Source organism: Panthera uncia (assembly GCF_023721935.1).
Source record: "Panthera uncia isolate 11264 chromosome C1 unlocalized genomic scaffold, Puncia_PCG_1.0 HiC_scaffold_4, whole genome shotgun sequence".
NCBI classification, from domain to species: Eukaryota; Metazoa; Chordata; class Mammalia; order Carnivora; family Felidae; genus Panthera; species Panthera uncia.
Window position 1 is genome coordinate 32,197,980 of NW_026057585.1, and position 13,278 is coordinate 32,211,257.

Genomic DNA, 13,278 nt, shown 5'->3' on the forward strand with positions numbered 1-13,278 from the left:
TTTTAAGGGTTGGTCTTGTGCTCAAGCAGAAGATAGAATACAGAGGTCCTTCGCAGTCTATCATTTGTCATTTGTCCTTAACTGACCAGATTCCTGCTAATGAAGCTTACATATCCAGATGATGTGGATGTTTTTAAAAGTCTATTCTCTTGAGAAAAATAAAATTGGAATTGTAAGAAATGTTAACATCATTCCGGTCCTAAGAGGATTTTCCTGAATTATCCAATTATGTGCCTGAATTCTCCATGGAGGTTTGACAGGGAAATTCCCAGCCTTGCTGTGGCACTGAGCACATGAACTTCGCCCTGGTCTTCTGCCCTGAAAAGGACTGTTGTGCACTGACCTCCATGAAAATCCCCTCCGAAATGTTGCTGAAGCACAGCATGAGTACAGAACACTCACGATTTCTGGATTCCATGAGTGAAATTTACACCCCTGACTGTCTCCGGGTACTCTCTATCTTCCAAAAATACCACAATAATGACACTAATGATTGCAAGCAGCACCTTTGTTGTATCTCATTTATTTTTACCCCAAATTATGGAGGCTTGGAAGAATTTACTGACTGCTTGGGTTTTCTGACTAATTGGGGTAACTCTATGTTATAGCCATTAGGAGATTTAAATATAGCTCATCTTGAGCAATACTCTTTATTGGATCCCCTGTTATCCTTTAAATATCTTGGTGTGCAAGTGGATAAAATTAGAAAGAATTTGTTTGCTTTAAATTACCAACCTCTGCTTGATAAAACTATTAGCGATTTAGCTAATTGGACGGCTCTTCCATTATCATTAATTGGCAGAGTTAATACTATTAAAATGGTTGTTTTATCTAAATGTTTGTATTTATTTCAACGCTTTCCCATCAAGCCACCTAAAAATGCTCTAAAGCTTTGAGTTCTGCAATTAGTTTTGTTTTATAGGCTACAAACAGAGTTAAGATTAATCTTAAAACTACAACTACTCTAGGGGGCCAAAGGATTAATTCTTCCTTTTCAGGAATAGATGAATGTTGGACTTTCTTGATCAAGCTTCGTCCATTGTTCCTGGATATCTTTATTAAGAAGTGCCAAAGCCCAAAAGGAATTGAAAGGGGATTCTTGTTAACACTGTTTATCTAATAAAAACTTTACAAGAAAACTTTATATCACATCAGTATGTGTATTCACCCACACGTTCATTCATTCAGCAAATATTTATTCTGACTCTCTTACATCCACCAATCACAACACTAGATCATGGAAGACTTCCAAGGTGAGTAAAATACAATCCTTGCCCTTAAGAAGTTCAAATACTGAGGGTGGAAAGAAAACATAAATAACTACGAGGTAATGTGGTAGGTGCCACACCAGAGAATTGCCCAGCATGCTAGAGCAGAGCAGAGGGTGTTGCTAAATCCAAGTGAGGGACTCGAAAAGGCTTCCCAGAGAAGGAGACAGCCAAGCTGGGCCTGGAAGGATGGGGCTCCCACAGGGCCCTTCCAAGATTGAAAAGATTGAGTGTTTTCTTCTGAAAGATTCCAAGATTGAGTGTTTTCGTCTGAATAATGAGGTAACTTGCTTTGTGGGACAATTAAAATGGTCCACTCAGCTAAAAAGTGACCATCTTCTCTTTGGTGGATCAGCGAAATGCCACACACAAAAGGTATCAGGGCTTCAGCAAGACAAGAGATCAAGGCTTTCATGATCCCTTTGGATGTTAACATTGGGACATGTGAGCAGAAGGATGACACATTCTAGCTGGTTGAAAAATCAACACCAACGTGTCAATGACTATTTTAATCTAACCGAGGTAAAGGAATCCCAGGACTATGTCAGTGGATTCTCTCTTAAGCTGTGTCTTGTTCAGAATTTTTAATAACTTAGATCAGGACACAAAAACTTGCTCAGTAGATTTGTGGATGACACTAATTGAAGACAAAGACACCCAATATACTGATAAATCAATCAAGGGCTTATCAATCCATCCATCAATCAATCAATCTCAATCAAGAGGCTCTAATAAAAGGGCAAAGGCAGTCACATATAACTAAAGAGGAAAAAGTAATGTCCTGCCTTTTGCTCCACTTGCTAAATTAGAGGCAGGTAAGTCCTCTCTTATTATGGCATTGTGAAACAATAGAAAGTGTTTCAGACGTGGGTGGAGTCAGGAGGTCTAACTTCAAGTCCTGGCTTGACTAAATGTTACATATGCAATTTCAATACCCTAAACTTCTCTGAGCCTCAGTTTTTCCATCCATAAATTAGAAATAATAATATAAGTTCACAGAGCTGCTGTGAGAATTTAAGAATATAAAAGATTTTGGGGGCACCTGGGTGGCTCAGTGGGTTCAGCATCTCACTTCGGCTCAGGTCATGATCTCGCTGTTCCTGAGTTCAGACCCACTTTGGGCTCTGTGCTGACAGCTCAGAGCCTGGAGCCTGCTTCAGATTCTGTCTCCCTCTCTCTCTGCCCCTCCCCCACTCAACTCTCTGTCTCTTTCTCTCTGAAAATAAACATTAAAAAAATGTAAGAATACAAAAGATTTTGTACCCTATATATCATTCTCCAAAAGTTATCTTTTATAATGCTTATAATAGTAATGGTGCTAATAATAATAATAACAGAGGTCTTAGTTAAATTGTAACATAGAGTAAATTAACAGCATGAAGTGGCTTTCAAAATAGCTATAGAGTCACGGACTGCATTACTGAAACGATGGGATCAGAACCATATCTCCACAAGGTTCACTTAGAGTCCAGCTGGCATCCTGAGTTTAATTCTGGTCACTGTGGTCATTGTGTGGTCTTCTAGTTTGACATATGTAGTGGGTGCTCAATAACATTTGTGGAATAGATTAGTTTTACTAAAGATGTTACAACATGTCTGAATGCAGGTAATGAAGATTCTAAGAATATGGAAACCACAAAAGGTGCTCCTAAAAGTGAAGTCTTTTGTGAGAAAAAGAGATGATTTGCACTGTCATCATCTGTGAAGGAACAGGTCAAATATGGGATCTGTCATACTTGGAGGACAGTTACATGGGGACGGGGGGAAAGACCTGACATTTACTGAACACCATCTATCAGTTACACATTTGAAATCATTTTTCTGTTGCTCTGGAGGACAGATTGAGGTCAGTGGGTACAGGTTACAGGAAGTCATAATTTGGCCCAATCAATGCAAGAACTATCTAAAATTATGAGCCCTCCAACAAGGGAAAGGCTGGCTTTTGCGTCCAAATGTTTAAGCAGAATGTTTTGGAAGCAATTCCTAACATCTAGGAGGTCAGACTAGATCACTGGTTCACAAACCTGCTTTGATACTGCCCGTGAAGCTTGTTAGGAATGTAGATGTATAAAATGGAATTCGAATCTAAGAGCATGGTACCCACCACCCAGACATCTGCATTTTCAGCAAACTTTACAGACAGTTCTGACACATAACCAGGACTGAGAACCAGTGGACTGGTTCTGTTGCAAACTTCCCTGATGATAAAAAAATAGTACATTGGTTAAAGAAAGTTTCTGAGGCCCCACCCCTGGAGGCTCAAATTCAGTAGGTCTGGAATAAGAACCAGGAATTATTACCATCAGTCTGAAAAACACTGGACTCGATGATCTCTAATATCTTTACCAACGTCTAAGATTCTGAAAAATGAATCCAACTACAGCTAGCTGCTCTTTGGTTCTGAATAACGGTTTTGAAATACTTGGATTATAGGAATCCAGCCCCGTGCAAAAATATGTATGCCTGTAGCTGGCCATAATATTCTTCATATGGTGTCTCTGAGGAATCAAACATATTTTTTAATAAACTAAATAGCAATGAACATGTTGACTTTCCAATTAGCTGCAATTTACTATTTTGGCTGATTCCAGTAAATATATGTACACATGTAGGCAAACGACAAGCGAATCGCTTTCATTAAGGAGTTACTCAGTATAAACAGACTGTAAGCGTTTGATCAGTTAGAAGTTGAGTGTGACACATTAAATCAATATTTTATAAATATTTTCATTTAAACATACTCCGTTCTCTGAAAATGTGAACATGTAAGTCACTAGAGTTTCATTCTAGACACATTTAAAAATTTTTTTCATCTAATATTTCGCTCTAAAATAGAGGTGAGAAAGCATACAAGTGTCTGAGTGCAGATCTGCCATCACACTCAGCAACTTCCATTAGTTTTTGATAGGTTCACCTGAATCAGCTAAAGAATAATGTTCCATCTCAATGATCCCAAATCTAGATCTTCCCCAAGTCTTCGCTCCTTTCTTCAATGCCTTACAGCCTAGAACCACAAGCAAAGCTTTCTATGTATGGGGGTGGGGGGGGGGGAGGTGCGGAAATGGCTGGGAAAAAGGATGAAAAAAAATTATCACAGAGCAACCAAAATGTGATTTTTGCATTTATGCTTTTCTTCCAGAGCACGGTTCCCTGAATCCAGTGGGAAATGAATGGCTCAGGCAGCGGCTGCAGCCCCAGATTCACTTGCATCTCTACCCAGGGTGGGTGATGCTCTGAGCGACTGATGGTCTTGCACATTAAGCTTATAAGATATAGGTTAAGGATAAAGATACAGATGGAAGACAGATAAGTCGCCAGGAAGAGAGGAGAGCAGGCTGAGTGTAACAAAACCTTCCATAACTCAGACAATAGCAACTAAGCCACGCCTCTCATTTAACCCTTTGTTCTTGACCCGGAAAGAGTGTGTTCAGTTTTGAAATTCTTTAAGCTGATAATAATAGTTTCTGTTCCAAAGGTGAGGGGTGGGGGTGGGGGTGGGTATCAAATGTGTTTGAGAAGAATCAAGTCATATTATTTGGGAACACATTGACAAAAGCAAGTAAATTTGAGAATATACTTTTCTTTAGGTCTCAAAATGTGGTCAAGGAGACTACACAAGGTCAAAAGAGACATTAAGAGGATAATTATTCTTATCATAAATGATGATTTGCTTTAATGGGCAAACACTTTGGTTTAAGGACAAATTCAGGAAGCAAATCTTCCGCCCAAAAGTGTGTGTGGATATATTTCAGATCTTTCCCTAAAATGCCACTCCCCTCCCCCACAAACTCCCACCGAGTGGCAAAAATTGCAGATTGTCTTTTCCAGCTCCTGCAAATTCCCTAAAGAACAGAGCTGGAGAATCCATGCTATTCCCAACAGATTCTAAGCTTCGTCTACCTCACAGAATGAGAAAAAAGCCTGTAAGCAACAGACCCGAAAAGGCTGAGCTGCAACTCTTTCTCCGGGTGGTAAGAGATGGGGGAGAAGGTGAAAAGGTATCAAGAAGGAGAGAGGGGCGGCCAGAGAGCGACGTACCCTGACTCATTGCTCTGGGCACTCTCTTCCCCGGTGGAGAATGGCTGGTTCCTCTCATTCTCAGGCAACCTGTCTCTCAGCGTGCCTGTCACACCACCTCCCTGGAGAGGTTCAACCAAACTGGCAGTTTATCTTATATTCACTTGCCTCGTTCACGCCAAGTCCTTGTACCCTTGGCCCAATTCAGTTCAATTCCCAACACGTTTGCTGAGCACCTACAGGTGCCAGCCTCCCAGACAGGGTCGTAGCACAAAGGTAAGGATTTAGTCTCTGATCACTCAGCCTGCCTACTGTGCTATGCACAGGGCGGCACAGTGAGCTTAATCACGAAGACTCTGCACATCATACAAAGCTATGACATTTGCCAAGGAGGAATGGATGTGGAAACGAAATTGGATTTCAGTGCACCAGTCATCACTCGGGGGGGCCCCTTTCTGGTAGATGCGCCTTTATGGTAATAATGATATTCTACATGTGTATAAAGCTCGAGAGTTTACAAAGTCTTCTCATAAACATGATCTCATTGTGAAATACTGAGACTTAGCTTTTCTTTCTTAATTTACAGATGACAAAACAGCCTCAGAAAAAGTAAGGTCATGCTGCACCAAGAGATTTCATAAAATAATATTCTTCAACAGCCAAAATACACACAGAAAAAAAATTAGGCTGGCTCCCTATTATAACATTACACCCTTAAGTATTTCCACAATGTAACTTCAGTTACCCCACAGAATAGGGTTTGGAGAGAAGAAGATGCCAAGTATTAAAAGCACATATTATTAATGGACAGGAGGAATTAAGTCACAGCCTTCACACAGTGCCCAGGAGATAAGACAATCATACTACTTCTCAGTGTCCCATCTGGAACATTCTTCTCTGGGTTGCTATGATAAGAGGCCAGTAGATGGAGTTGAATATGGCTTCCAGTGACTTCGGCATCGGAAGACAAATCAAAGACCCCAGGAAATTTCCCAAACTGTGCACTTACTGGGCAAATGAGTTAATCAACTTGGATTTAAATAGCATTATCTCCAGGTGGGAGCAGAGATTAATAAGCTTGTCTCTCAGGAAGGTGTGGAACTAAAGAGTTATGACTTCACAAGAACCCATCTGAAACACTGTGCTGTCGTCACAGGGTGTGCCAAGCTTTGATGAGGCCTTCGGGACCAGAGAACCTGCCTGTATACATTGAAATAGGCTGGAGCCCCTCGGATGAAAGACATCTCTATAAGACATGTGGATGTGCATTTGATAATCTTTGACATATGTTTAATATTTAGATTTCCAAGATTACTCATGTTAATATCCGCTGCATATCTTACTTTTTTGCCTTTTGTGCACACTGGGAGATGTGGGTTTGGACACGTTTCAAGCCAGATTTGTTCCTGTTGCTTTATTGCTGCTAACCACGGGGTCACTAAAATGGGAAAATCATCTGCGTCTCCCTCTACTGAACTTTGAATTCAAAACTTACAATTCAAAAAAAAAAAAAAAAAGGGGGGGGGGGGAGGAAAGAAACAAGTGAATGAATAATGAATGCAGTAAAAATAAATGTGTGGTTCTGGGACCCATTTAATTTTTCTTAAATGACAGTGTTGTTAATGCTATGAAATATTTTCTCTGATAAATGTGAGTTAGCTAATTTGCATGAATGGCTAGTCTGTCACTTTTTTAGTCTGTTGAGTTATGGGTTTTTAAAAATGGGTTCTTTTCTGTATGGCTTTTAATACATTGTTATTATATGTGATCACTGAGCTTTCCCAATGGCACATTGAAAACAGGGATTTCATCTTTTTTTAAGAAAAATAGAAATTAATTTTGAAAAAGTAATTTATGCAATAATGAAGTTCTTCAGATAAACGTATTTATAAGGAAAAACCATTTACACATTATTCAGTATTCCTTTTCAATGCAAAAAAAAAAAAAAAAAATCTCCTTTCTGCCAAAGTCTCAATCAAAGAAAACTTGGAAACTCTACCCCACCCCAGTGCTTAAGGTTCTGAAATTTCCCAATGACTCAAAAAAAAAGGTTCTACAAAACTTCCCTGTGCACCTGTGCCACAACAGCCTGAAGAACTAAAGAAAGGTCATTTGATTCTGAGCCTGAAATTTTGCTATAATCATGCAAATTAAATAATGATGTACATGATACTTTCAGAGAGCCTTCCTTTGAATACAGCAAGTAAACATAGAGTCAATGTGCCAGAGGACGGGAGGAATTCCAACCACGGCATCACCCCCATCTCCTTTTTCTTCTTTGAGTGTTTTTAAAGTAAGCCCAGTGCCCCCTGAAGCCTTGAGGCAGATGCCTATGCCTCAAAATTGCCCAAATGCATGCCAACAGCGGCATTTGAACGCTGATGAAATCGTACCACATGAGGCAATTACTTCAGAGCTATAAGCTTTAGAAAATAGCATTGTATGACACCGGAAGTGCCATCTCAGCAGTCATCAAGTGTAAAGCACTAATGAATAAGTATCTCTGGCTGCCTTGGCTCATAAATGACAGAACACTAAGATGAGGGAATCTGATATAAATCCACCAGGCATTGAAAAGCAGAGGTGTGTTGGTATAGTGCAATGGCCATGGCCTGGGGATTTGCTTCAGCACAAAATGGAAGGCCTTAGAGTCTAGGGTATATAGACCCAAGTTCAAATCCCCCTTGGCCACCTACCTCCTATCTTATCTCCTCTGGGAGATTTCTTTCCTAGCATAGAGTAAGTTCCCTCTGTTCGCTATCGTTATTAAGGTAGTTACACAATGGAGAAACTAAGAACCACTTCATGGCACTATTTTGAAGATTAGTGCTAAGATATTTGTAACTCCAAACACAGCGCACGGCACTTAGGTAGTTGCTACTCTTCCTACTGTTGTGTCATTATCTTTAGAATGATTTTTACTCGGGGCGCCTGGGTGGCTCAGTCGGTTAAGTGTCCGACTTCGGCTCAGGTCATGATCTCACGGTCCGTGAGTTCGAGCCCCGCATCAGGCTCTGGGCTGATGGCCCAGAGCCTGGAGCCTGCTTCCCATTCTGTGTCTCCCTCTCTCTCTGCCCCTCCCCCGTTCATGCTCTGTCTCTCTCTGTCTCAAAAAAAAATAAATGTTAAAAAAAATTATAGAATGATTTTTACTAGAATGTAACCTACTCATTAGAGCAGGGATTTTGTCTGTGGAATTTAGTGGTGTGGCCCCGCACTTAGAGCAATGTCTGGACATAGAACACTCTACTCAATCCTCCTCTCCTAAGCACTGATGTAGTTCAGACCACATCCAATGTTTGCTTGTTTGCCTTTTAAATATAAGCCTTTCATTTCAAAACATATTCAGACCCCACACTAGAGTGACCTGCGAAAGCTGTGAATAATTTGGTTGTATGCGGCCGGTTCAAAGTAGCTGCAGGTCAAGAACAAGCTTTGGAATCAAAAGACAGAGACCTAGTGTCCCTCTGGTGTTTGTGGCTCCATGCCTTAATGCAATGACTGAACATTCCTGAGTAGACGTATGGATGGAATGAAGACTGATGATAGTACTTGGCTTACCTACTCCAGTTCAATCGTTTTGAGGGCCAAGTGGGATAATATATATATAACAACAGGCAATGTTTAGTGTTCTACAAATATTACTTATAATAAATATTACTTATCATCATCCACCAATGCTATCGGTCTCTAGACAAAAGGAACTGTGTAGACCCGTGGTCAGAAAACTATAGCCTGCGGCCCAGATCTAGCCTCTGAGCTAAAAATGGGCTTTACGTTTTTAGAGGGCTGAAAAAAAATCGCAAGAATTGTACTTCATGATACCCCTGCAAAGCCTGCGAATATTTATTCTCTGGATCTTTACAGAAGAAGGTTGCCAAACCTTAACTCTAAGAGTTTATGTTACTGATAGTTTTCGTTTCCTTTAGCATTAAGTCTTAAAGGAGGCAGAACATAGGCACGGAACGATTAATGCTAGGATTAGCAGCAGCTCAGGTAGCAAGAAGAGTACCTTCTTAATAGCAGGTCCCCGATGTGCCCCACTGGCCTTAAGAACTCCCTTAAATCATGGGAGAAGTTCTAGCCTGCTCACCTCTCTGAAACCCAGGTTGGCCCATCACCCATGTCACCAAGGTTAGTGCCTCTCTCATTCACCTCTTTATTCTTAACACCTATGGTATAGCAGGGCTTTCCTAATGAATGAGGAAATAAATGAATGAAGTCCACATGTCCTGGAGTCTTAAGTCCTCCTGATCCAAAGGAGGTAATGCAGGGTCTTCAGACGCTCTTGAACTGTCGCCCATAATCTTTGTTAACAATCGTCTGGTTGACTCACTTGCTATGTGTTTGTACTTTGGTTCTTCCAATTAGATGATAAAACTAAGTGTTAGGTCCAGGATGGCTCCCAGCCTCCACATCTGGCTTCCTGCTCAAAACATAGCAGACACATCCATCCACACTTGCAGCAAAACATATTAAGCTGCTCTAACCCCCGCATCTATGACTCAACATAGAGACCTCTCACAGTTTCTCTGCCCTGGACTTCAGCCCCTGACCTGAGCGCCAGCCTGCTACCTCGAACTCTAGGTCCCACCTTTCCCCGTGTCTTGGGTACTGGCTTTCAACGTTGTTCTTTTGTTTCTGGGCCCCAGTTGTGGTCATTTGAAGTGGTGCCTTGCTCTTACCTGGTGGAGAGGAGCGGGAGGAGTCCCATCTTTCATCCCCAGCCTGGTGCTCGGGGCTGCATGATCTGTACCCACTCCTGCCTGCTGGAACTTCCAGGAATCGGCTCTCGGGCTCCCACTGTTGGACCATTCATTTTAGACTGTATTTACAATTATTTGCCAGTACTGCAATTTCCAGGATATTACACTTTCTCCATTCTCTTCTGGCCTACCTCAGCCTGTGGTAAGTCACCAGGCCCAATTAGAATAAGATCTGAGCTACAAGATTTAGAAAAGAGTCTGTGATGCTTCTTTTTCATCTGCCACATGCAGATATGGTGCTTTAAGCACTGCAGGCTTAGCACAGGAACTCAATAAAGATCATTGATTGATATAAATAAATAAAATATAAATTTAAAAATATAAATGTGTCTAAATATAAATAAAATAATTAAATATATTTTATATAAATATACTTACATATTTATGTTATATGTTGATATAAATATCTGTATTTTCATTTTTTAATTTTTTAATGTTTATTTTTCGAAAGACAAGAGAGAACAGAACATGAGTGTGGGAGGGGCAGAGAGGGAGGGAGACAGAATCCGAAGCAGGTTCCAGGCTCTGAGCTGTCAGCACAGCCTGACGTGGGGCTCGAACTCATGAACCGCATGATATCATCATCTGAGCCAAAGTCAGACACTTAACTGACTGAGCCACCCAGGTGCCCCATATTTATATTTACTTTTATATATTTATATTTAAATATAAAGAAAATAATTAAAGATGGTCTCTCGTAACATGTCATATCTAAGTTTCTTGTGTTTCAAGCGCCACGGTTCTCACCCATCAAACTCAGCATCTCTTTTTTTTATTCCGTTTTTTATTTTAATTCCAGTGTAGTTAACCTATTGTGTTATGTTAGTTTCAAGTGTACAATATAGTGACTCAACAATCCTATACATTACTCGGTGCTCATCATGATTAGTGTACCTCTAAATAGGTGATGGGGATTACAGAGTGCACTTACCGACACCTCTTTCTATAACAAGTATTTTATAACTCACCCCTTTACCATCCTAAAATAAAATTCATAGAACATATATGTTTTAAATACAGTGTATTCCCTAGACACACATTTCGAATCAATATAATTCCCTAATATAATATAAAGAAGAAACAAAAGGAAAGTAATTCATAATAAAATAATGTGTATTTAAACATGTACATATGGAAAGCATGAAAAAGTAATCAAATGCTTGCACTGATGTGTGGAATGACAGCCACAAATGCCACTCAAATAGAGCAGCATTGCTGCTAGCGACGTGATTTTTCTCAGTGTCCAATTCCTGGCAAAGTTTTGAACAAAACAAAATATAATCTTCCCTTAATATACATGGTAGTTGTAAATTCACGGAAAATTTAGCACGTATTAAACTGGGCAGCAAAATATGTAAATTGTAGCTAGGTTTTAGGCATACATAATTATAAGCAGGTTTACCTACATGAATGCCTGGCGGGACATTCAAAGGCCATGTGGGATGCTGCATGATTTTTCAATGAGTGGGGACTGTCCTGAGAACAGCAGAGGTCTCACGTCGCTGGCTCCCACCTTGTTTTGTGACCTCCGAAAAATGCTGCCGGGAACTGCCAAAGCACTCTGTAGGGGGCAGTATTATCCCCATTGAGAACTATTGGTGGAGCCCAACTATTCAAAATTATCCTGCACTCACATCCCCTCTCAGGCGGAACATCTCTTCTGACCTGCAAGGATTTGACTAAATGCCTGTCTTTATAGTGTTGCCACACCCCAGCTCCAAAGGCTAAGGTTGAAGGGAGCCAAAGACCTCAGCGCTACCCAATCTCGGGGCTATGATGTACTGCGTTACAGGAAGAGGAGATTTAGTTGCATGGTGGAAATACTGAGAGTTCCCGCCAACCAATGAATTAGCTTAAAAGGCAAAACCATCAGCATTTCCTTATTTCACCCTATACTCACTTTGCTCTTTAAACCACTGAATTTAAGGGTGGGCGGTAAATCTATCCCTCTGCATGCAGCATTTGGACGCATCTCTAACACTTCCATTTCTTGTCTACCATGTCACCCTTTCCTTCCTTCCCATCCTCTGCCATTTCTCCTAATACCATAGATTCATCCCATATTTGAAATATTTGGGGAGAAGGTCTCTGGTGTCTCCTTCTGCCTTGCTTCCTTTCTCCTCATCTGAAGGAGAATTCCCTCAGGAAACCAGCCCGCTCAGAGGAACACGTTCCCCTCTATCAGTTGCAACATCAGTGCATTGCAAGTAGAGCTAGAACTTCGGAGTGGCTCTGAAAACATTAACGAAGACAATAATAAATTAACACAATAGTCAACTAATAGCACCGTGATGCTTTCATGTATGAATTGGAATGTGAACGCTGAGATTTTCATTTCATGGTTGAAAAATACACGAGTTGACCCAAATACTAATGTCTGCATTTCCGTCATTTACATATCATGGGTCAGTAATCATTTCTTGCCTAAATGGCTTTCCAAATGAAAAGCTGTAATATTGTAATGGTTTATCATATTTACAAACATCGCATTGTGTTACCCACTTGGTGCTTTGGATTCGCAAACAAGCAGATCCCATTCTCTGAGAAGATTCTCTGAGCAGTGCCGGAGAGGAGCGAACGGAGTTCCCCCCACCCCGAGGAGCGACCCATTTGTTTTTTCCTCCCTAACCTTCACTACCCCAGGATCCACTGGGACCTCCTCCAGCCACCTCATTTCTCCCGCGTGCTGTTTGGTCAGCAGGGGCCCGGGATGGGCTCTGCCTGTGTCTTAGTGATTGTTCTTCTCTCTGGGGCCAAAAAATCTAGCTGCTTGAAATGTCTCCTTGGGAGGTGGGAACTGCAGAGAACCGAATGTGATATTTGGGAAGCGTAACGCAACCTGATGTCTTATTAAAGTTCGGAACAACATCAAGTGAAATGTCTAAGGTGATTTTTTCCCCCTCACTTTCATTCTAGGATGATATAAATCAGCACATGACTTAACTGGTCTTTCACCTAAACCCCATCCTGGCCGCCAAACTTCTTTACCATGTCCTCAGTTACCTGCTCCATTAGGGATGTCGCTGTTGTCATCGGGCGCTGTGTCTCTTAGGAATCTGTGTTTTTATTTTATTTATTTATTTAACATTTATTTAGTTTTGAGAGACAGAGGGAGACAGAGCGTGAGTGGGGGAGGAGCAGAGAGAGAGGGAGACACAGAATCCAAAGCAGGCTCCTGGCTCTGAGCTGTGAGCACAGAGCCTGATGCAGGGCTCGAACCCATGAAC